The following is a 26,242-nucleotide window of genomic DNA, read 5'->3' as shown; positions in this document are numbered from 1 at the left end:
GTTTCTGTAGCTCGGAATGTAGTAATCCAAAGTTTTGCATGTTTCCAGTTTTACTGAATTTTTACTTCTCAAACGAACTTTCAAGGCAATCCTGCAAGAAATACACCAATTAAGCTAATGAAACCAGATTAGCGAGTGTGTGTTTTCTTATAGCAAAGCCACATTGGGCTATCTGCTAAGTCCACCGAACGGAATCGAACCCCTGATTTTAGCGTTGTAAATTCGTAGACATACTGCTGTTTAAGAATATAATACATATATATATATTTGTATAAAATTGTACTAGAACCAAACACTGACACACTATTTGATTTCTTAGTGTTTCCTATATGTCTCTTTAAAGTCTGACAGATAACAAGTGAATAATACAGAGAACAAGACCCCTCCGCTACTACAGCGGTAAGTCTACGTGCGGATTTACAACGCTAAAATCAGGGGTTCGATTCCCCTCGGTGGGCTCACCAGATAGCTCGATGTGGCTTTGCTATAAGAAAAAACACACACAGAGAGAACAAAAGGGAGCTCTATGGAGGTAATATAAGAGAATTTGATCCGATTATCGACTCCCATATGATGTTTCTCAGATAAATGTCTAAAGCTGCATGTCAAGTTAGTTGAAATCGATAAAATAGACAGATGAAAGTTGGTAACACAGACAGAAAATGGCTTACCACCTATGAAACTCCTCAGGGGTCATAAGGGTGCATGCCAAGTTTAGTTGAGATCGGTCAAAAGTTTAGGCTTGAAAAGTGGACACTCAGACATAGAGATGATGTTTCTAACTTGTATAGAAGAGAAGTACGTTATAACTTAAATTATTTCGGAGCGTTGCCAAGTTGTTATATTTTATCTAGTTAAGGCAGGTAAAACTCTGTTTGATGACCGTGCATCATGGAAATAATCCTTCAGCGCAGATTCTATTGCAAAAGGCTCTGTCTTAAGAGTGGTGTGTTCAATATACACTATTACTGTCGCTGGCTTTTCATAATCTATCTGATTTGCGAAAATAAGTTATTTCATGACGCCATTTCAACACTCCAATCGAGAGAAATTCTTGGCGACTTAACTAGCATATATTCTTATGGAAAAGCATAAATACCCGTTTCATTCCGCAACTTTTTAAGGTAGAACTGATACGTTGTGGAAATACTTTATGTATAGTGACTTGTTTCAATTTTCCAGACGTAGCTCCTTCTTGGCCATGTTTAGTATTGTTTATTGCTTAAGACACATATCGTTTGCCATTGAATTTTGTATTGATAGACTCTAACCTGTTAAAAGACCCCGAATTTTGTTATTACGGTCGGGATAAAGCCTGTTGCAGGTCCCATTTTAGATGGTCCTTACACTCACAGTTGATCCATATTTTCTTGTTTTCTAATTCCATTGCTCTTTCTTTATATAGATAGATAAATACTTTAAAAATCCTGGCATTTTTAAACAGTTAATTTGATTTTTGTAAAAAAAAAAAGAGGACAGAAACTATATAAGTCTTGTATCTAGTCTAGAAGATTATCTTTGACTCTTTGGGATCATAATTTTGAACAGTAGGATCATCATTGCTTCAGCATACACTGCACGTTTGAATTATTTTGCTAAGTGTTACAAAGCAATTTTAATTTTGTATATTTTTATGTACTGTCATAACCAGAAAATGTTTTTTTATGAACAAATAAAACATTAACCAAAACTAAAACTTAAAGATATTATTTATATTTTCCCTTTACTATTTAAACGTAGAAGATAAAGTAAAAACTACTGATATAACGCTATTGACATAATACATTAGCTTAGAACGCACAAAGAAATAGAAACTGAAACCTTACTGTAAGTGACCAACAAGTAAAGGTTGAACATAATAAGAATTACTTAATTCTAGAAACAGATGAAATTCAAGTGCAGTTTAATTTATTTTAAAATACAACTTTAACATAAAAATTTATAATTACACGAGAATACGTTTATAAAAGGTTATGGACAGACAGAAGAAGACCAAAGTAATTTTTGCTCTAATAATCTATTTTTCATTTAGTGTAAACATTAGTACAGATTTTACGAATACAATAATCTCACGCAGGTTTTCTTCGTTGTTACAGTAATGTATATATGCTTTTAAGGTATGATTCTGTAATACAATATAAGTAGCTTTTTGCTTCTTGTATTTTGCAAAGGAAGGAAACGCAGTGATTTACCTAGAATGTACGAAAGATATTCAAAATCAGCTTATTCTACTGCGATATTAATCCTATTTGAAAAGCACCGAAGCTACTGCCTGAGAGGCCCTTTTCTGATTCATATTTAAAAGGCAGGTTGTTCATCAGATTCAGAGGAAGGTAATAACTAATGACAGACTGATGCTATAAAGCAGATAAATAATAAAATTATATATATATTTAAGTATATTTGAAATCAAAACACATTCTTAGGTTGTTCTATTGTATAATACATTTCTGTTTATATATTGTAGATAAGCCATTTGTATCGTATTCCCTAGATAACCCATTTCAAATATCAAACTTTCAACATCTAATGCACAAGTCGAAAAACAGTATAAAATATATAGTAACTAACATGATGGAATTCCATGTCTCAAAAAATACGAATAATGATGTCAGACCTTTACAGTTATTTAGATATCCAAGTGGTTCAAAGTCTAACTATCAATGTTTAGAAAGTTCCGACCTCTTTCTGACAATTTTACGAACGATAATTGTCTTTATTTGTCTATCCTCTGTCTTATCGTTTTCAAAATGATGAGGGATAACTGCTTTTAACTGATAAAAAATAATACGACAGAAGTAGTGTGTAAAGTCGATTCATGAATGGGTTTTACAAACTGTTTAAATCATAATACTATGTAACACAAATTTTGTTCCTGGATAGTATGTGTTATTTCTTAATTGCTTATGTTGTAAAAGTACAGAAAATGGCCATTATTCCCTTCAAACTTTGCTTTTGTGATCTAGATAATGAAATTTAGAAATTAACCTATTTTCTATGTAAAAACGGGCAAATTGCACATTTCCATTTACATAAGGTCTGACTAAAAGAACATATGAATCAAGATGTACATGTATTCATACTGAAGTTGTACAAAAATGTCTAGAAGTGAAGAGTTTTTTCAAGATTTGCGACTGTAATGTAAATCACTTTCACATATCAGCCCCCAAATATAGTCTCCCATCATGTTTTCATTATACGCTTCTAGGTCACAAAAGCAAAGTTTGAAGAGAAAAATAGATCTTTTCTATTTACTTTAGGCATAAGCAGTTGGGAAATAGCACTTTCTACTCAGGAACAAGAGAAAGTAAAAATTTTGTTACATAGTGTGATGAATATATTCTTTATAGAAATGTTTAAACAAGAGTACGAAGTTATTTTAATTATGTAGCCTTAGATGTCTGTAATATTTTAACTTCAGTCAGTATGTTTGATACACTTTTGATACATTTGAAACAGTAACAACGGTTTGAGGCAAGCTTCAAAAATTTCACAACTTCGTTTCACAAATAAAATTTCCCAATGCCATTCATTCACGTGGTCCGAGATGTGGGGTTCTTGCTTACAGAAATCCCACAGTAACTACTAAAATTTCATATGATTTAATCTTTAAATAAGGTACTGATTTAAAAAACGATTAAGACTATAAGTGTGGCTTGGCAGACTTTAGTGAAAGGATCTGAGTAAATGCACGAAACAATCAATAATAATATTTATCAAAAGGTTAAAACGTTACTGAACAACAGTGCAACAATTTCCAGGAGACATCTGATAGGATTCCTAGTTGAACTAAAACTGCTGCTTTGTACTACATTGATACTTGAACTCGACCGAAGTTGAGATAAAACGAAGAAATTCAACGAATATTGTACATAGAGGGATCTCTATCTATTTCTACAAGTTCAAAAAAGGTTGTTTCTTGGCTTTAGAATAAAGTTACATTGGGCATTGGACTATCTACTGTATCCACAGCGGGGAATCAAGTCCCAGATTTTAGTAGTGTATATACTAACCGATGTCTTACTAGTGAACCCCATAAAATCTATTAAGACATATGTATCCTGTTTATGTATTTTGGGCGATCGTCTGCAAAAGGTCAGTCGCCAGGCTATCAGTATTTCATTAGATCAATAAAAACAAAATAAAACTCCAAAGTCGTCAGCAGCTATAAGGTTCATCGTTCCTAAAATTCTGGTTTAAACCTTTCGATAGTGGGCTTCAATACACAAGCAAATAATGGAAGAATACTGGTAGTTTGATATTATGGAAATAAATTGTGGAAGAGTTCGTTTTATGTTATGAATAACATAAAAACATTTAACTAATATATCTTTGCTTTCTATTATAACATATACTTTCATTATCATCTAAGATGGATCAACTCTTTTCTTTCTGTAAAATTCAACTCAGAGCAATTAATTTTTTATATCACAGCACAAAAATACAAATTTGCTAACATGCAGAGTCAAAAACAATAATTCGCTTCATGTATCAAAAAACAATGTAACACGCGGAAATTGTATATTTCACAAATGGAAATATGTTACTTAAAAGAAACTACAAGCTACAGTCCATAATGAACAGAAACTATATACTACGAAATAGATGAGTTACATTATCAATAGAAACTGTACACTGTAATCCAGAAAATGTATATGGAACAGATACAATATACTACAAGCCAAGTGATATACGTTACTAATAGAAACTGGACAGTACAGTACAGAAGATATATATGCAACAGAAAATATAAACTACAAGCTACAAAATATATATTACCATTAGAAGCTATATACCACAATTCAGAAGATATAATAAACAGAAAGTATAATAAACAACGAGCCAAGTAATTAATACACGAAATGAATAGGAACTTCATGTTAGGACAGGAACTAAGTACAATAGAAACTGCACGCTGCAATTCAGAAAGCATGCATTATGATATATAGTCTTCATATTTCATAATAAAAAATATACAAATATGAATTAATGTATATGTTGCTCTCTACGAGTCCCAGACTTGCACAGGGAATTATGAAATTCAATAACTCTTTTAAAATTATACTTGATATACCTCATAATAAATCTAGAAAGTAAAAGTATACAGCAATCTTATGAAAGTTGCTGACATTTAGAGAACTATGAAATAGTCATCTCTGTTTTGGAAATCGCTTCTAATTAGGTGATCGATGGCCTCATATATGCGAGGCCCGGCATGGCCAAGTGATTAAGGCACTTGACTCGTAATCTGAGAGTCGCGGGTTCAAATCCCCATCATACCATCATGCTTACTCTTTAAACAGTAGGGGCGTTATAATGTGACGATCAATCCCACTATTCGTAGGTAAAAGAGTAGCCCAAGAGCTGGCAGCGGGTGGTGATAACAAACTGCATTCCTTCTAGTCTTACACTGCTAAAGTAGCGACGACTAGTGCAGGTAGTCCTCGTGTAGCTTTGCGAGAAATTCAAAACAAACCAAACTAAAAACCATACACGTGAAAACTACACATTGAGTTATCTGTGCTCTTCCCACCACAAGTATCAAAATTTGGGTTCTAATGTTGTAAGTCTGCAGACATACCACTTTGCCACTTGGGGGGGAGCACATGTGAAAATATGTTTATTAAGAAATTTACTGTATCCTCAAAGGTTTTTTTTTTCTCTTATCTGGTATGAAACAGCTTGCAGTAACATATTTCAACATGACTGCTCACTGCTTCTTGTTCTTCCACGGAATAACGAAGTTGTGGAGTATTCCATTTCATATGCATGTCAACTACTTTAAACCAACTTGTTCCTGATGAAATTTAGAATATGATACGTGATCATCATGTGTGAGTGACTGTGTTTGAATACGCAAACAAGCACGTGGGAAGACGTGATATTCATCTCACCGAATACAAATATGATGTATACATCATCAAACTGAAAGCGAATGTTGACACCTATGTTTGTTTTACTCTGTTACCTGAAGTTCTTTGTGTTAAAGCACAAAGTAGCAGCGTGCAAAGAATAACTAGTTACTTACTTTACAGCGATGCTATATTTTATTCATGTAAAATTCCCGCAATGCAGCACGTGCTTGTTTCGACTAGGTGTGCATTGCTGTATACTTTCCACAGATAATGTATATGTATGGTCTTCGTTGTAAGTTGCTTTCCATTATTTAGATCACAAGTACTTTGTATAAGAACACACACATATATATATAGTATGTCTGTGTACAGAATAAAGGAAACAATTGTACTGTGATTTAATTAAAGATGTTAGAAAGGATTATTAACCCTTCTTTGACTGATAGGGGTAATAAGGTTTGTTTGTTTCACACATTTCTGAGAGATTTCACATATTTCACTGATCTATCATATAATCTTAAAAAATTATTTTAAAAAGTGTCATTGGAAATTGATATTACAGATACTAAAGATTAAAAACAATAGAAGTGAAATAAATAAGAAGAAAAAATTACGGTGTTTAAAACTATTTCCTCTAAGTCCTTTTAACCCCTCACCCGTAATAAATGGTGCAGAACATTTGCGAAAATCCGCTAAATGGAAAGGCTGCAGAAATCTCAAAGACAAGTTCATTTTATGACATGTTTTACTATCTCGCTCTGTCAAATAAAGAGAACATTTTTCTTTGAAAAATTTATTCTCTTTGTTAACACCCTACACATACAGTATTTCATTATGATATTAGGAAACTAAAGGAAAACTTAGTTCTTGATATAACGGAAAATGATTAATAAAATGATTACTTCTTTGATTGTTTATCATGAAAGTTGAATTTTGTAACTGAAAACTGGGGAAGAAAGCACGTTACCACCTACGCTCCACGTTAAGGGATTGACTGTTGTTCTTATAACGCACTCACGGCTTAAAATGCGGAGAATATTTGCAGTACCATACGGATTCGAACACGGCTCGTGTACTCCGCAATATAAAACTCTAACAGCCACACTTTATCACCCGGTCTGGCATGTCCAGGTGGATAAGGCACTCGGCTTGTAATCTGAGGGTCGCGGGTTTGAATCCCCGTCACATCAAACATGCTCGCCCTTTCAGCCGTGTGGGCGTTATAATATGACTATCAATCCGGCTATTCGTTGGTAAAAGAGTAGGTCAAGAGTTGGCGGTGAGTGATGATGACTAGCTGCCTTCCCTCTAGTCCTACACTGCTAAATTAGGGACGGTTAGCGCAGATAGCCCTCGAATAGCTTTGCGCGAAATTTGAAACAAACAAACCCTAACACCTACCTATCAAGCTTAAGGGATTGATTGTTACTCTTATAACGCATCCGCAGCTTAAAATGTGGGAAATATTTTCTAGTATCATAAGAATTCGAACCCGCTTCAGGAGCTTCATAGTTTTGCTAGAAGGCCAACCACAAAAGTATATAAACAATCTCACTCGCGAATGTGTTTTAAGGAGTTAAAGAACAACATCAATCTTCAGTTAAAAGTATTGTACCACATTTTAATAAATAACCAAAAGTTGTACTCAACTTTTATAAAAAGATAATCGGAATAGTATTTGTATACTGTGTCATTATGATAAACATTGACCATTCTAACTGGTTTGATTTAAACGCAGCCTTTGCTGTTTATGTGAATAATTGAAACAAGTAAATTGTGAATGTGAGAAATCTGGTTTTAGCAGTGGAAACGCAGTCAACGTCTTTTCAAGCCCAAAAGTAACTGTGCATTAAATCAAACAATACAGAACAACTAAAAACCAACGTTTTGTTAGTATTCAATAAACTAACAAAATTAGCCGAAGTTGGGATATTAGGATATATATTTAATTCCAAATTGAAAATAGAACATCACTGATGTGAGCTTACATCTCACATGATTATTGTACATTTTCCGCATGAAACCCGTATCCTTAGAAGTTCATCTGAAGTCGGTACGTTTTATAACTTGAATACCAACAAAAACTCTCCAAGCAATCCTACGTTTACTTTAGCCTCACTCAGAAGTAAATCCTACCTCGGTGGGACAGCTCTAAGTCTTCGGGTTACAACGTTACAATCATGGGCTAGATTCCCTTTGGTAACCACAGCAGATAGTCCGATGTGGCTTTGCTATAAAATCACACACACACACACAAAATACCTTACAAGTTTTCGCTGCATATTAGAAGATAAATAATTATTAATATACATGATCACTAAATTGCAAGAAAAATACTTCTAAATATATTATTTGTGAAAGGTATTACCTGGAACGTTCGATAACTTTAAATGGGCTCTTGTCTATAACGCAATATATATATACACATCCACTCAAACACAGAAGTATGTATGTAAATGTATTTAGAAACATATATCTATTTCTAGAAACACGTGTTTGAATACTGTTCTTAAACGAGATGTTTTGCTAACATTTTAGCACAATATTTTGTATGTCTGAAATTAGCGTTGCCTCTATTTAAATCCTATGATACAACAATAGTTTTACAAACTAGGCTATGTTTAAGAAAGGGATAAACGAATTGCAATAAAACTTTATTGGGACAAATTTATACCTCAACAGAGAAGAACTGAGGGAATATATAAATATGTGCTTAAATATATGTATGTATAACAAGGCATGAAATATGAACGCATATATACATGTATATCCAGACATATATACTTCGAAAATTGTACTCAATATGGTATATGTATAAACATGCAGATATTCTCAAATATTAAAAGTTATAATTACTCCTATGCATGACGTCCCATAATTTACGGTTACTGTGGGATCTCTGTCATATCCTATGGGTACGCTCCTAAACTTCTGAACTATTACATACATTTTACGTCAGTCTTAAGTGACAACATAGATTTGCTAGAAGGCTTACGGTTAATACTGTAGAATACAATATAATAAACATTTTGTCCCGCGATGGAACAAAGATACGTCTACGGAATTACAATGATAACATTTGGGGTTTGATTCCCCACGATGGACATGGCTAAATGCCAATGTGGTTTGTCTCTTAAATAAACAATATTTTTTAGTAAAGAAAAGAATTTAGAATTTTGAAGTGTATGAGAATACTGTTTCATTTTTTCTTTTGTAAATAGTTCTGGGATATATTATATACCTTTATAAAACGTTAGCATTTCTGTTCTTAAAACGGTCTTCTAAAGTTTAATGAGAATGCAGGATACACCCTAGTAATTTGTTCTCCTTAGAATGTAGTTAGTCACTCAGCCAGGGTACACCTAGGCTGGTTGTTTATTGGTTTTAGAATACAGTTAGACTAGTCAGTTGGGATAACAATGCTGCTAGTTTGTTTTTAGAATACAGTCAACCAGAATATTTTTCCTAGTAGTTTGTTGTTTTATACATAGTAAGAATATCTACCATGGTAAGTTGGTTGTCGATCATAGAATAAAGTTAGATAATTAGCAAAAATATCTTTGTTTATGGTTTATTGGTTTTAAAATATAGTTATATAGTGAGCTAGGATAAATAGGTTGGTAGTTAGTTGGTTTTATACTATAATTAGATAGTCGATCAATGCACCTCTGCTGATAGTTTGTTGGTTTTAGAATATAGCTAATTAATCAGATAGTATACCTATAAAGATAGTTTAATGAGTTAAGTCTATAACTATTTACGCAGCCAGGATATCTATGTTGGCAGTTTGTGTTTTTTGAAATAGAATCAATCAGTCAGCCAGGATACCTAAGCAGGTAGGTTATTGTCTTTACAATACACTAAGTTAATAATCGAGAATACCGACTCCAATAATGTGTTAGTTTTAGAATATTATCAGCCAGTATACCTGTGTCGGCAGTTTGTATATTTCAGAATAATTAATTAGTCAGCCATAATACCAATGTTGGTAGATTATTAGTTTTAGAATATAATTAGATAGTCATCCAGGATACTTATATTGATATTTCTTGGTTTTATAATATAGTTAGTTAGCCAGGATATAATATAATAACAAACTCTGCTGGTAGTTTGTTGGCTTTAGAATACATGTAGTCAGTCAGCAAGGAAATCTACACTGATAAATTGTTCATTTAAGAATATAGTTAATTAGTAAGCAAGAATATTTTGTTGGTTTTAGAATATAATTAGATAGTCAGCCAAGATGCCTATATTGAGAGTTTCTTGGGTTTAGTATATAATTAGTTAGTTAGCTAGGATAACAATGCTGCTAGTTTGTTGGTTTTAGAATATAGTTAGTTTGTTAGCCAGTATATTTATTTTGGTAATTTCTTGATTTTAGACTATCACTTAGAATATAGATAGTTAATGAACAATGATACCTATTTGTTGGTTTATAGAATATAATTAGTTAGTTAGCTAGGATATTAATGCTGGCTGTTTGTAATTTTAAAATATAATTAATTAGCCAGCCAGGATACCTATGCTGGAAGGGTTTGGGCTTTACAATATATTTAGTTAATCAGCCAAGATACCTAAGCTTATAATGTGTTAGTTTTAGAATATACGTAGATAGTCATTCAGGATACCTATTTTAGCCGTTTGTTAGTTTTACAACGTAGTTATTTAGTTAGCCAGTAATAGTGTCGTAAATGTTATTGGTTTCAGAATATAATTAATTAGTCAGTGAGGAAGAATTTTTTGGTTTAGAATACAGTTAATTCTTCATTCGAGGTATATATATGTATATACCTATAATTTTTCAGTTTTAAAATATAGATAGTTAGTCATCGAGGATACGTGTGCTGGAAGTTTGGATGTTTGAAAATTTAATCAATTAGTCAGCCAGGACACAAATGCTTGTAAGTAATTGCTTCTAAAATATAGCTAGTCAGCCAGAATAGAAATACTGGTGGGTAGTTGGCTCTAAAGTATAATTAGTTAGTCAACCAGGATCCTTCTATTGGTAGTTTGTTGGTTTTATAATATATTTAATTAATCACTCAACATACTCATGCTGATAAGTTATTAGTTTTAAAATATAGGTAGTTAGTCAGCGAGTATACCTATGTTTGTAATTTGTTGATTTTATAATATAATTAGGTAGTCACGATAGCTATACTGATAGTATATTGGTTTTAGAATGTAGCTAGTTGGTCAGCCGGAATAGCTATATTGGTAGGTTGTTTGCTTTAGAATATAGTTACTTGGTTTTCCAGGAAACCTCTAATGATAGTTTGTTCGTTTTAGAATATACTTAGTTAGTTAGCCAGGATACTAATGATAGTAGTGTGTTGATTTTAGGTTTTAGAACATAGGTAGTTTTTCGCCTAGAATATCTACGTTACTGGTTTGCTGGATTTAGAATATGGCTATTTAGTAAGCCAGGATACCTATACCTATAATTTATTAGATTTAGAATATAGTTAGAGAGTCAGCAAGGATACCTGTTATGGTAGTTTGTTGGTTTTGTAATGTAGGTAGTTTGTCAGTCAGGATAGCTATGTTGGCAGTTTGTATGTTTAGGATATAATTGATCAGTCAACCAGGATACCAATGATGCTAGGATGCTCTAGTGTATACTTAGTTAGCCAGGATACGTTCGTTGATAAGTTGTCGGTTTTTAAATACAATTAGTTAGACAACCAGGATACCAATACTAGTAGTTTTTTTTTTAGTTTTTTTTTTTAGAATACAATTAATTAGGTAGCCAGGAAACTTATGCTGGTAGCTTGTTGGTTTTAGATTATAGTTAGTTATGAACCTAGGATACTTATGCTCGTAGTTTGTTGGTATTTAAATATAATTAGTTAGTCAGCCAGGATAACCTTACTGGTAGTTTATCGGTATAAAAATATAGTCAGTTAGTCAACTAAAATATATACTCTGATAGTTTGTTGGTTTTAAAATATAGGTAATTAATCAGCCAATATACCTATCGTGATAGTTTGTTGATTTTAGAATACAGTTAGCTAGTCAACACGGAGAACTATTCTAGTAGTTTGTTATTTTATAATATGGATAGTTTGGCAGCCATTATATCTGTTCTGGTAGATTGTTTGTTCTATAATGCAGATTGTTTGTCAGACCGTAAAGCTAACCTAATAGCGTGTTGGTTTTAGAATATCGTTAGTTATTCAGCCATGATACCTGTACTGATAAATTATTGGTTGTAGAATGAATATAGTTAGTTATTTCGATTACTCTAAATAATAAGCAACACACAGTGATATTTCCTACAACACAATACGTGCAGTTCGTGTCTGATATCTCACTATATTAATTATTCACAGGGATTCCATATCTCAAGCCTATGAAATACCTATGGACCATTTGAAAGGGTTAGTTAGAAAGGGTAGATTACAGCATTTCTCTGCTTAACAAGCCGAGCTTTTCAAGGAGCAACAGAAGTAGTTAGGGCAAGAACTGTGCGTCTTGCCGTTAGAGGACAATAAATGTGTGTCGACCTCAGGCAATAAGGAAAGACAATGATGTCATAAAGAGAAACGTGTTTTTAGGTCGTCACAACAGGCGGAAATAAAGTAAGAGACGATTACGTAGTAGTTCCATGAAGTGGAATCAGAGGCATTTAGCTAGGGACATGTTGTTAATCTGTCATGATAAGTGACCATGACGTCAGAGAGAACATCCGCAAAATCTATCAACGTATCTCAAGATGGCTAGATTGAAAACAAACGGATCAAACCCCTAATACAGTGGTTCTTATTTAAATACATTTCTCGACCTTTTATATGTTAATATGTTAAAATTTACTGTTTCACTAGTTTTACTTTTTAATTAGAAATGAAGTGAGTAAAGATTTTCGGTAACAATAAATATTTTCTAATGATCGATATAAAAAAGCACATCTATCTAGAACATATACTCGTAATAATCAAAATAATCTCCTTTTTCATTTCGACCAAAGTAAATACAAATCCAGTAACTACTAGGTTTATAACTTGGAGCCAGACTGATGAGATACAGGTGTTGTTGTTTTTTACATTATCAGGTAGTTGATAATTGACAAACACACCTCCAAATTTCTTTCGCGTGCACAAATCTTGTGAAAGTATCAAATACATTTTCTGAAGTGTTCACAGCTTCTTTCAAACAATGTTCACTAAGATACTTCTGCTTCGCTTTCGTAAGTCAACAATACATCTGACATTGAGAAGAGAATACGCAATAATTGTATGCTACCTGAATATCCCGTCAAATGTTGAGAATATACATTTAGTGTTTTGCGCCACTATGTGAAGTAATATAACCATGTTTTAAATTCAGTGACATAAAAAATGTTCAAGTATGGTGGAGATTATATTTATGCAGAAATTATATGATTAAGTAGAGATTGTACCGTTTATTTTAAATATTAATCGTAATGTAAATACATAGATAACGACAATGTATTATAATTGATTATTTTTTATGCTAGATTTGGCCAACTTGGAAGTGACCTTTCCTCATTAGTCACTTATTGATCAAAGACCCTTCTGTCCTTTCTATATCTTATTCTCTGTGTACCCTTCTCTCATGACAAGATTTGCATTTCTTGTCAGACAAAGATTAGCTATCATGACGGTCTTTTATATTAGATGATTTTATCGCACTCCAATGGCAAGAGGCAGGGTCCCAGCCCTAACTACTATTAGAGAAAAAAACGCATGGGGCACCTTTCTGAAACTAATTGAATGCAAGCCTCCTCCGCAAAAGATCTCTTCAGTTTGTTTTATACCAATGATGACTAACATTCTCCTTTAGACCAAACAGTTAGAGAACTTTCGTTACGACAAATGTGGCTTTACAATTAATTCCATTCACCTATTCATATTACCCTTTATTACTCAAGTTCGAAAATATTTGAAAGAACAGGGAAATCTGAAAAATTAATATTCATTTACTACCTTTCTTTCAATAGAATCCAAGCTTCTGTCCAAGAACAGCGACAATTGTTAGGATCCCCCTGTCAGGATGGCATCAGGAAAAGAATAAATATTTTGTTTATACATGACAGTTCTCTCAACACTGTGACTTCTTATGACAGTTCTCTCAACGCTGTGACTTCTTATGACAGTTCTCTCAACGCTGTGACTTCTCATGACAGTTCTCTCAACGCTGTGACTTCTCACTCCCATAAGACTTTTCATTACGTGTTTTATTTTATTTATTTCAATGTCCATAAATCTCAGACAACGTAAAACGTGTGGCCAAGTAGCAACAAAGGTACTTTAAATCCTCATTAAAAATAACAACAAACAAAGAGAAACCAAAATACATGTAGATTTAAAAAAATACATTAAAAATCAAAGTGTTATTGAAGTACTCATGATTTATAAATAACCATTCTATTATTATCTACGGCTCAGTGACGAGTCTTACGTAGATGTTTGGTATGAGATTGACTAATTATTTATTATGTTTTGGTTATGAAATCACATTGCAATAACCATGAAGTTATAAAAAACATTCATTTTATATCTAATTTTTTCGGTCAAATTATGCTTGAGCAAGTAAGTAATACTAAATATTTCACACAACGCAGTTATTTTACCAAAACGAATTTAAGTAACAAAACTAATTATGTTACCTAAAATATTTAAGTAACACATTTATAACATATAACTACAACAAATATAATTTTTATATAATTTCACAATGTATTGCTGCTACAATAGTAAGGAGGTAACATTCTATATTACAAATACAAGAGAACAAAGTTTTATCTCACAACTAGGCCCGGCATGGCCAGGTAGTTAAGGCCACTTGTTAAGGCCATGGTTAAGGTCAATACCACTATTCTTTGGTTTAAACGGTAGCCCAAGAGTTGGTGGTGGGTTGTGATGACTCGCTCTCTTTCCTCTATTCTTACGCTGCTAAATTAGGGACGCTAGCGCAGATAGCACTCGTGTAGTTTTGTGCCAAATTCATAACAAACAAACAAATCTTACAAGAAAACATAACAGTACCGCTACTAATGTAAGGAAACGGAATTCTACTACTAAACCCACAAGAAACATAATTAGATATATTGCAACTAAATGGAAACACAGCTTTCTATTACAACTGTAAGAAAATACAACTTTATCACAAGAATTAGAAGAAAGCATAACAGTACTACTGCAACTACTGTGGAACAGAATTCTACCACTACAATTACAAGAAAACATTACAAGTACAAAGAAAAAACTTTGCTGTACAAATAGCAAATACAAGGTTCCAAAGTTAAAAAATCTACATAAACAACTTTGAGTTTCTGACTATTTGCTTGTATATCCTCACAACTTTGATTTAACTTAAGCAAATATAGGGAGGTCTTATCTAAAGCTCATTTCCCAAAACTCGGATGTACACTTTTAATCTCAAGCACTTGTTTTAACAAGAAATGTCAAATATATTCCATAAAACACCAGAATTTATTGTATGTATGGTTACAAAATTACTCCAAACAAAACATACTAAAAAATTCCTTAAGTTTTTGGGCTTTCTGTTTTGATTGTGTAGTTTACGAGATTGTTAAACCGCACTGTTTATGCTGTTTTTTCTAACCCAGATGAATGCCTCTTCAACATCGTAGAAAGTGATATGGCTCCTATTCTTGGTCATTAAGCCATGTGCCTTGCAGCATAGCTCTATTGTGTATCATCCTTACCTTCAAGTTAAGCTCACTCATTTCCTTGCACCATTGTAGCAATCGATTCCTCGTACACAATCACCATATATATTCTATACTGTGAAAGAAAAATTTATGTTTATGTTTCTCCTGTGACTCGTATAATATACCGGCATGGCTTGTTTCCTGGGTATATGCTTGTGACGTTAGGTGATCTAGTTAACTCATCTGTAAGGTCCCGAGAAAATTAAACAGGGAATTGTTACTCGCTTTTGATTAGAAATATTTTATTCTCCCCCTCCATCTATATGATATTACGTTGGAAACAATATAAACATTAATCTAAGAAAACTTCCCTTCATTTTCAAAGTAAAGGAAGGTTCTAACGCAGTACATGGCTACTTTTAAAGTGCTAGAAAAACATATAAACTTCTTACAAAATACAAACAAACAAAGACTGCATTAGTACAAAGTTTAGTTGATTAACGAGAGGTCAGTAATTTTGATTGCAAAAAAAATGAACTTTCTTCGTCTTTCACACCAACCCTAATCACCAAAGTCCCCGGAGCAAGTTTTAACTGAAGTGATGCGTAGAAAATAAATGATCTCAAGTTTGTTCTGTCCAAGAAGTCTACAAACTTCTGTCCCTTTGTTTCGATCCTGAGACAGATTTCAGGGTTTCCTGGAGAATATTTCTGAGTAGAGCCCGAAACATTTGCCTAAAAACTAAAAAAAATAAATAAGGGTGCGAGACGGTCCCTGGAAAAACATGGCAGCGTGTTATATTCACCGCATTAATTCAGTTTGAAAAAAGGAATGATAATTCGAGCATATACTGTTGTTCAACTAATTATACTTTAAGATATTGGTAAACAGATATACAACATTAACCTAATCAAACCTGAAAATTCGGTTATTTTATACGACAGTAATGTTAACTCTACATTAAAAAAAAACAACTTAAATGTACGTTCGTTTCTGAAGACACGCAATGCTTCATGGGCCAAGACGGAAGACTCAAGAAATCATACTATCAACTATTCCCAGGTACTCCTTCTCTGAGATCGATAGATTTTTTAAACATTTTTTATAACAGTATATGTACCATCCAACTTGGGATGAGCCAAGGAATGCTGTAAAATGTAATTATCTTCGGAATGTTAGGTTTTTTCTTTCTGTTATATCTAATGTTCTAAGTTAATTCATCGTTCATATAAGTTTTATTTTATATACTAAGAGCTTATTTTGAAGTATATTTATTTTTTTATATAAAAGAAGAAAGTTTGTTTGCTTTATTTGTTTTTTAGCAGTGTAAGACTAAAGCTAAAGGGAAAGCAGCTAGTCATCATCGCCCACCGCCAACTCTTGGCCTACTGTTTTAATCATCGAATAGTGGAATTGACCATCAGATAATAACGTCCACACGGCTGAAAGGGCGAACATGTTTAGTGTAATGGGGATTCGAACTCGCGACCTTCGGATTACGAGTGGAGTACCTTAACCACCTGGCCATGCCGGGCCGGCCAAAGTTAACAGTTACTTTTAGCAAACCTCACGGATGAAAATTTACCAACTGGTTTACATTTCGCAATTATCAGACGGTTAAAATAAATTATTAACATGCATTATTTAATTATTAGCATATATTTGTCAATATGCGATAAAAGATTTTAAAGGACTCAGATGTATATTACGTCGCTGAAAGTAAAAGAAAAAGTTAAAAACAACATAAATGGCTGATACTTTGAAAAAACAGTAACTTTGAATTCGAAAGGTTAAAAATGAAATAATTGTTAGTAGCTTTGCAAGAGATTGTTCTGTACCAATATTATTATCTGAATTAAGACTGGAGAAAGTTATAGGAGGTTGAGGGATCAGATGTGTGGAAGTATAAAAATGTTTTTATTAGGTTTAAGTAGATACTATTTATTTAGAGGAACATAAATATAAAATAAATGCAGCTGAAATAGCTAGTAACTAAAACGTAAGATGATGAACCGATAAGATCTTTGTGGTTGTTGTTTGTTGTTGGTGATCTGCTACTGTGTCAAAACGTGTAAAAGTCGTTCGCTCTGTTCTTCTTAAACTAATACGTAAACAAGACACGTGAAACAAAATTATTATTGTTTGTTGATTATAAAACAGAGCAATTTTCTCTAAAGAGAAATGAAAAACTTCAAAGGTATTAATGCTTCTGTCAGAAGATCAGAAAATTGGCTATTATATCGGAGACGACACTGCCACAGCCCTTGGGAACGAAAACTGAAATTAAAAAAAAAGAAAAGAAAAAAAACCGAAAGCTTCAGCAAAGAATGTGTTTTGGGGCCTTTTCATGCAGGCATTCGTAATTATCTTTTTCTACAGGCCCACAAGAAATGCCTTGGACAATTCTAATTAACTAAGGTGAACGAATGCAGCGTGCCATGAACAAAGTCATTTCAGCGAAAAATCGCTCCAATTCTATATTTGCAAATCTCCAGAACAGACTATTCTAGTTGCCATGGTAACTCATATTGGCTTGATGGAAAAAAAGAAAAAAAAGACGGAGAAAAAATTAACTTGTGGTGCTGGCTACTCCTTTTTTGTGATCTCTAATGTATCATTTCCGTCACTTGGCGTTTTTCTCCGACATTATTTCAAGAGAGATATTACAAAGTTACTGTTTTTTATACACTCTGTATTAACTTCGTAAAGAGGTCAGACTAAGTCTGATATATATAAAAGAACCCTCAGAGTTTTTGTCCCATCTAATTTGTAGCTATTATATTGTTTCTTTAGAATATAATATAATTTTATTATCCTGAATTAAAATCAAAACCTTATTAAAGCAGACTTCAACTTGAAAGAGCACGTCTTAAACAGTTTTATATTTTTATTATACATCTTACAGAACCACGCCAATGTTCATATACGTAATATTACGCTATCTTTACATTTCGTGTTTCAATTGAGTTTTGTTAAATTTTACTTCTTTTATTGTGTTGTTAATAATTTTGCGTGCCCATTGCCGTCTAACAACCTTATCTCTGTGATATCTAGAAATTGTAGCTACCTAGCATGTTTTTAACATTCTTACGTCTCAGAAAAATCGAGGATATATTGTTTTAGTCCATAACCAGACTAGCCAAGAGCCAGACATCAACGACACTAGAGCAAATAATAAAAAGTAGTTTTAAATATACATGTAAATTCATAGGTTGTGTATCTGTATGTCTACATATATGACATACAAATAGATTGTCATAATTTCTTTCCAGTTGTTAGCTATTTATTTGCATATGATATCAAGAATCTGTATCATCATCATAATATGGTCATCAATGTTGAGTAATTAGCAAACTGTTAAACAGATAAGATTTTTATTTTCCATGACTTTGTAACCTACGACGTTCATAGGTCCTTCAAAAAGCCTTTAGCTTAAGGCTTAATAACTCTCATCCTTCAGTAAGCACTGAAAGTTTTAAAACCTCACTTTGGTTTTATTTAAAAATCCTCGTTACACAAAAGACTGGTGTTGGATAAGTAAGTTATGCCTATTTACCAGAAATCTAATATCTACGCTTTATTAATATTTTTTTTTTCTATTTATGTGTATCAATTCGCATTTTCTTAAGAATTATGAGAAGACAGTTGTGCGTTTCTTATACATTCAGGAAAAACGAATATAAAATTTTCCTCTAAGTTAGTTGAAGATTAACTAATCTAATAATCGGCAAAATATTTTTTGAGTTTGTTTATTTGTAATTAAGCAAAAATCTACGCAATGGGTTATCTGTGCTTTACCCACCAGGAGTATCGAAACTCGAAATCTAGCATTATAAGCCCGTAGACATATCGCTGTATAAGTGGAGTACAGCTGTGTTGAGAACGATACTCACAAAGTTAACGTGCTCAGTGGAAACAAACTTAAACACAGAATAAATATATCAAAAGTTTAATGAAGGAATCATTACTTATACATTAATGATCGAATACAAAGAAAAACGTGCATAATTTCAATATCAAAATTGAAGGACTTCAAGACTGGTAACAGAGGGCAGGATGTATGTCGTTCCAAGATAACTCTTTGTCAGTTTAATATTAATGATAAAATGTTGGTTATAATAGGATAAAACTAGACGCCCATCGTATCAGACTGTCGGAGATCTCGATCCCAATTGAATAAAATTAATCAACCATTGTACTAACTTATCAAAAATGTGGGTCGTGATTAGAAAAACCTTCCTATCCATTGTACTAGACTGTCAAAAACGTTGGTCACAAGTGGGTAAAAGTAATTTACAGTTGTAAGAGAGCTTTGTCCTAGATGAATTCTAGGCAGAATGGATTATACTAGATTTGTTTTCATAGATTACGTCTGCTTGGAATAAGTTCGAGTCTTTGCTTATGCGAAGCTGTCAGAGTTGTTAGTCAAAATGGTAAGCAAACGATGCTTGTTAAAATAAACAAGAGAGAATCCTCAACAGCCGCGGCTGTAATTAGAGCTTATGTCGGTCAAGAGATTGAGCTATAAGATAAAACGCTATACTTGAAAATAAACTCTGACTCATTCTATGAGCCGCTATGCCACAGCTAAAAATTGTCTTTATTCCCAGACAATATTTCAAAAACAACAATTGCAAAAATCAAGCACTTTATTTGTTAGGCCCGGCATGGCCAGGTGGTTAGAGCACTCGACTCGTAATCTGAGGGTCGCGGGTCTGAAGCATTGTCACACCAAACATGCTCATCCTTTCAGCCATAGGAGCGTTATAATGTTATGATCAATCCCACTATTTTTTGGTAAATTGAGTTTATGGTGGGTGGTGATGACTAGCTGCCTTCCCTCTAGTTTTATATTGCTAAATTAAGGAGGGTTAACGCAGATAGCCCTTGTGTAGCTTTGCTTGAAATTTGAAAAAAAACAATAAACAAACAACTTCCCAGGTATTGCATAATGTCAGTCGCAATATTAGGAAAAGTATACAGCTGGATTATAAACTGCACAAAAAATCAGGATATTGGCTTTAAATTTGTTTAGTCATGAGAAAGAAACGCTGTCATTATTTGTTGTTTATTTCATAATGTTGATATAAAGCTACATAAACGGCTGTCTACGGATGCACGTCCTAATTTTGGACTTCTAGATTAGAATAAAGACCAATTGTCAACAACATTCGTCATCGGCTATTGGGGTGCTCTTGTCTGACTTAGTAATAAGATATGACTGTCACTTTCAGAGCGCATCTAGCCATATGGATTCACAGACTGAGCACACTTACCATTGAGCCACTCTCAACTCTATCGGTGTTATAAAATAATCTCAATTTCTCCCTTTAGTTCATTTAATTTGAAATACAGCTAAGTGGTATTTCAGACTACGTTCGTGAATAAGGATTTGGTGTACGTTATTTTAAGAAATCGCAATTCTTGACATTACATGTCATCATGGTGTACAGCAGAATTAGACTCCTAAAGAAAATAGTGAATATGTGGTTACACAACACTAAGTTGAAATGGCAAAAAATCAAGTTTTTTCAATAAAGATTGTTTAAAGCAATAAACAGTACAGATAGAAGTATCAAGAATGGCTCTTCTCCGAATTAGCGTGTAGACAGCGTCCACCTTCGTGTCTAGCAGTGGTGTACAATCGCAACAAAGCCCGGACCTCAAGATGAATGTTTAAAATTAGAATGTTGGTAAGTGAGGTCAATCCTTTGGAAAAGACGTTTCCGTGGTATATTTAGTTTCTATATTCAATTTAGATTATACGACGCGTCTCGCAAAAATATCACATACATGACTGCTACAACTGAATTTGTTGAGTATGCAGGCCTATAGGCTCACTCTTATTATTTTTTAATAACGAACTTGTTTATCGCTTATTATGATGGGGGCGAACATTATTGTCTATTAGCTTGGATTCAAGGTCAGTTGCTTAAGCATAAGACGATATAAGATATCGAAAGATGTGGTCCCTATAATTTGTGGCATTAATGGTATATACTGTTATACACGATACAGAGGTTAATACATGCATCAGTGCTTATTACTACCCACACTATACTTCAACCACTAACGTATACATTACGTCCTTTAATGATAGTATGATTAGAGCTGGTTTAAGTGTCTCTTTCCAAATGAGCAAACATAAACCTGTTACTTGTCTATTGCGGGCGAGCTGTTTTGCACCTTGTTTTGAGAAGAACGCATTTTTTTTCTGTGCGTTTGGTACACAAGTCCTCTCTAGAAGTTTATACAGCATCCAATTACACACACACACACACACACATATATATATATATATACCTAGTTCTGGTGTTTAGAGACAGTGGTATACAGTGGTATATATATACCTAGTTCTGGTGTTTTGAGACAGTGGTATATATTTCACACAGTCTTCTTGATTGTTCAGCTTCCATTCTTGTAAAGACTTCTCTCAAGAGTGAACAATAGCTTACAATAAGCTGAAATTCCCGTCAGCTAACGGGAAATGTTTAAAATTAATCTAATCAACGTGAGTTTAACATGAATCATATTCTTCAAAGTAATAACTTGAACATATACTTCATTTCAAAATTTAAAGTTGTAACAAAGTTTCTTCGTAAACAACATTTGCGGTTTGCTTTCCATCTAACAACAAATAAAGCTTTTGTGGTAATTCTACCTTTGAACACTAAACATCTCATGGACTATGAGAAAAGCAAGGTTATTTGAGAAACAGTCCAACAACTTTCATATTTTGTCCTTGAACCCCTTTAGAATATTCAACAACCAGCCGAGATTATTTGAGATTGACTCAATAGGCTGTGAGTAATTAACCAACAGGCTTTACAAAATAGAAATAGAGTTAGATTCAATGCTAACCACCTTAAAACATTTCATAGTGTTTACACACAAGCTTTGTTTGATATTGGCCCAGCAGATTCGGAGAAGTAAGGGTGCAAACAAACACTCATTACGTCTTTACATATATTGATTGTAACGGTAACACAAAATTATTATATTATGAAACAACGATTTGTCAGCACAATAACATTTACTGCAGGAAACACTTTGTTTCAACAGTATTTTGTTTTTTTTCAGTAAAACAAATCAACGCACTGGATTAGACTTTAAATTAGACATTAGTAACACACTATTTATTGTTTTTAGCTGTTGTTTAATAAGAGCTATACAATGATGATAATTTAAGGCATCATTGCAAGTTATTATAACAAATATTAAACAAATTTTTACGGTAAGTGTTTCTTTTTTACGTTTGGAGGATACCTACTGGAGGATCGCAAATATTCAACGTATGTCTGTGAAGAGCCAATGAGTGCTAACCTTTAATTACAAATCTGCTAAATCACTTAAAGGTGGAAAAAATTTCACCAACACGCCTCCTGTACTAAAATGGTTTAAAAGTCGCAGGGCATCTTTTCAACCACGTTTTTATCGCTAAAATTAGCTCTTGGTACTAACCTTTATAACATGTGCTAGTCAAAACTGTATTCATAATCACATACAATAATTGTATTGATAGCTACTATCAAGTCAGTGAGAGCTATTTTTCGCTTGTTACTTGGGATTAATATACAGTCAAGTTTCTGTAACCATACATGTGACTAGAATACTAGTGTATTAAACACCGTTTCTTTCTCTTAAAGATAATAACGTTTAACTTGGCAAAAACAAGGTTTTATATTTGACGTCATCATTTGTTGCATTTGCCATCTATATGTAGTTGTGATATACTTCAATATAATTTTATTTTTCCATGGTATTTTATAGTTTACTTTGTAATTTAAATCAACGAATATTCTTTTCTTCTTACGTCACGGTGATTCAGCAATATGCTTAAGAGTTTTAGATATTCGAGAGCGGTTTAACAGAAAGACACCATTATGCTTATATAATGAATAAAATAAATCTCACCTTTTTTCTTTTACAACGTGTTTGTGTGATTTTCTTATCTGGCTATTTGCTGTGTCTACCGATGGGGAATCGAACCCCTGATTTTATCGTTCTAAAGCCGTAGACTTGCCGCTATACCAGCAGGGTACTTTTTACAGTTCTAGAATCTAGTATATATTTTGTGAAATAAATTGTAACAATTTGTAATTAATCCTTATTTAAACGGATTTGTAAGTGTTATTTACTCATCGCTAAGTGACTTAATATGAGTAAATAAAGGGTTAAAAATAACTCTTTACAGACATATGTCGTAAACTGGAAGGAGTAAGCGATTATTGATCAACTGTTTCCTTTGGTCGCTTGCGATTTGGTGTTAACTAGTTACACTGAGCGCCTCCTTTTGTCTCTGATTACATAGTAGTGTACATAAAGTTATATTTACGACCATTATATCCTACATCGATTAGTGTACATAATGTTATATTAGCAGCCATTATATTACACATAGACTAGTTTACATAAAGCTCTATCAGCGACTGTTATAATCCATATCGACTAATGTACATAAAGCTCTATTAGCGACCATTGTATTCCACATCGGCTAGTGTACATAAAACTCTATTAGCAACCATTATAGTTCATATCGACTAGTGTACATAAAGCTCTATTAGCGACCATTGTATTCTATATCGACTAGTGTACATAAAGCTCTATTAGCGACCATTGTATTCCATATAGACTAGTGTACATAAAGCTCTATTTGCGACCATTGTATTCCATATCGACTAGTGTACATAAAGCTCTATTAGCGACCATTGTATTCCATATCGACTAGTGTACATAAAGCTCTATTAGCGACCATTGTATTCCATATCGACACATAGTATTGTAAATGATGACACAACTGCAAATAGTCTTTTCTCCAAAGAGGAAGGGGTTGCTGAAAGAAATGTTACGTTTTCAGCTTGATTTAAAACATTAAGTCTTCGCAAATGTAAAAGCAATGAGACTGCAAACGGGGAAACCTTTCTAAAAATTATTCGATTCTGTACTTGGCCACTGATGATGGAAGTCGAAATCATCATTTCATAACTACTGAAATGACATGTACGTTGAGTAAAAATTAAGCTCCCATAAACGAAAAAACAACAACAGCTTACCAATCACAAAAAGGGCAAAAACATGTAATCTTAAACATTCCTTACGTCTTTATGGGCATTCTATACAGCCAAAAATAGCCCTTGGAAACATTTTTTTAATATTATGTGTGTGCATTAGTGCCTTTTTTAGTCTCAGATTCTTTGTGTGCCAACGAATCTTAGATCAATATTTTCGAGTACTCATGTGATTTCTTCGTCTTCGAAAGTTTGATAAGCGGGTTTACTCTTGGCGCCAACCGTAAACTGATGGGGGAAAAAAAAAGCTATTACAACCGATGGCAGAATATATAACTTAACGATTTTATTTCTTTCCTTCTTTTTTGCTGATTTACTAGAAAAGCGAAATTTATGTAAAAAGGAAAACTGCATACTACTTCAAGTGAGTATTTGCTAAAAGAAAAAAAAGAGTAGAAAGCCCATCTCGTAGAATTTGACAGATATGATTTGGATTTGAGCCTGACTTTCAAGAAGTACTGTTCGCAACTGAAAATACAGTAAGTGCGTTGTTTTTTTTTATTTCCAAAAAGCAACTTGACTTATTATTACTTCAGGATTTTAGTGTTAATCAGTAGTTGCGAATGTATTGAAATTGTTGAAATGTTATTACAATGGTGTCAATAAAATACACGCCAATTCCAAAAACTATTATGCATGGTTTTGTAGTTGTGAACTCTTTCGTATATTTTTGATATAACAACGGTTTTATAAAGAACGACATCTTACATCTTTTTTCTGCTTGGTTTTGATTAAAAAATACCTAATTTCTGTTTTAAATGTATTGCCTCTTGTTTCTAGCATTTGTACTAATTTTTTTATATACATATATATGTATATATAAATATATTTCCAAAAAGTGTTTTTCACGTTCAAGCCCTCCAGTGACACAACAGTATGTCTGCAGGTTTACAACGCTAGAATGGATAGTTAGTTCTTCGTGTAGCTTTGTGCTTAATAGCAAACCACTTTACGTTCAACTGATGCAATAAGGTATCAAAACTTGTTAACTGAAATCGAGAAATTAAAATAATTGATCAAAGCATGGTGAAATACCTGTTAAAACAACCTATCAAACCTGATGCAACACGAATTAAAATAATCTGTTAAATCCTAACGCAATATAAATTAAAATAATTTGCCAAACTTGTAGTCGTAAGCGCTGCTCAATGTAGCTTGCTGTACTGTGAAACTACGGTTTCGAGCTTTATGTCCAGTTACCACCAAAAAAAAGAAGAAAAATAAATCTCGCTCAGGACATTGGGGTTGTGAGCGCTAGGGTTATTCGGTCTGACAAGAGCAGCCGAAGCGTTGGTGGAAGGTGGTGTTGACTGTTTGCCCTACCTCTATTTTAGTACTTCAAAATTAGGAATGAAAAGTGTAGCTACCTTTCGTGTAGCTTCACACAAAATCGAAAAACAAATCAAAATTTGATGAATAAATAAAATACATTTAACTAATCTTATTTAGCTCGTTAAGTCTACGGACTTACAACGCTAAAATCAGGGGTTCGGTTCCTTTCGGTGAACTCAGCAAATAGCCCGATGTGGCTTTGCTAAAAAGAAAACACACACACAAATATTCTTATTTAGCTAATACGATAAACAAAACGTCACTTACACATGAAATCAAACTGTCAAATTAAAAATGTTTACTTTCCATAGGTCACTTAAATATCAAATGCTCGTGTTAAAACTATCGAA

Source organism: Tachypleus tridentatus, chromosome 7 (genome assembly GCF_004210375.1).
Source record: "Tachypleus tridentatus isolate NWPU-2018 chromosome 7, ASM421037v1, whole genome shotgun sequence".
Taxonomy (NCBI): domain Eukaryota; kingdom Metazoa; phylum Arthropoda; class Merostomata; order Xiphosura; family Limulidae; genus Tachypleus; species Tachypleus tridentatus.
This window is presented reverse-complemented; position numbering follows the sequence as displayed.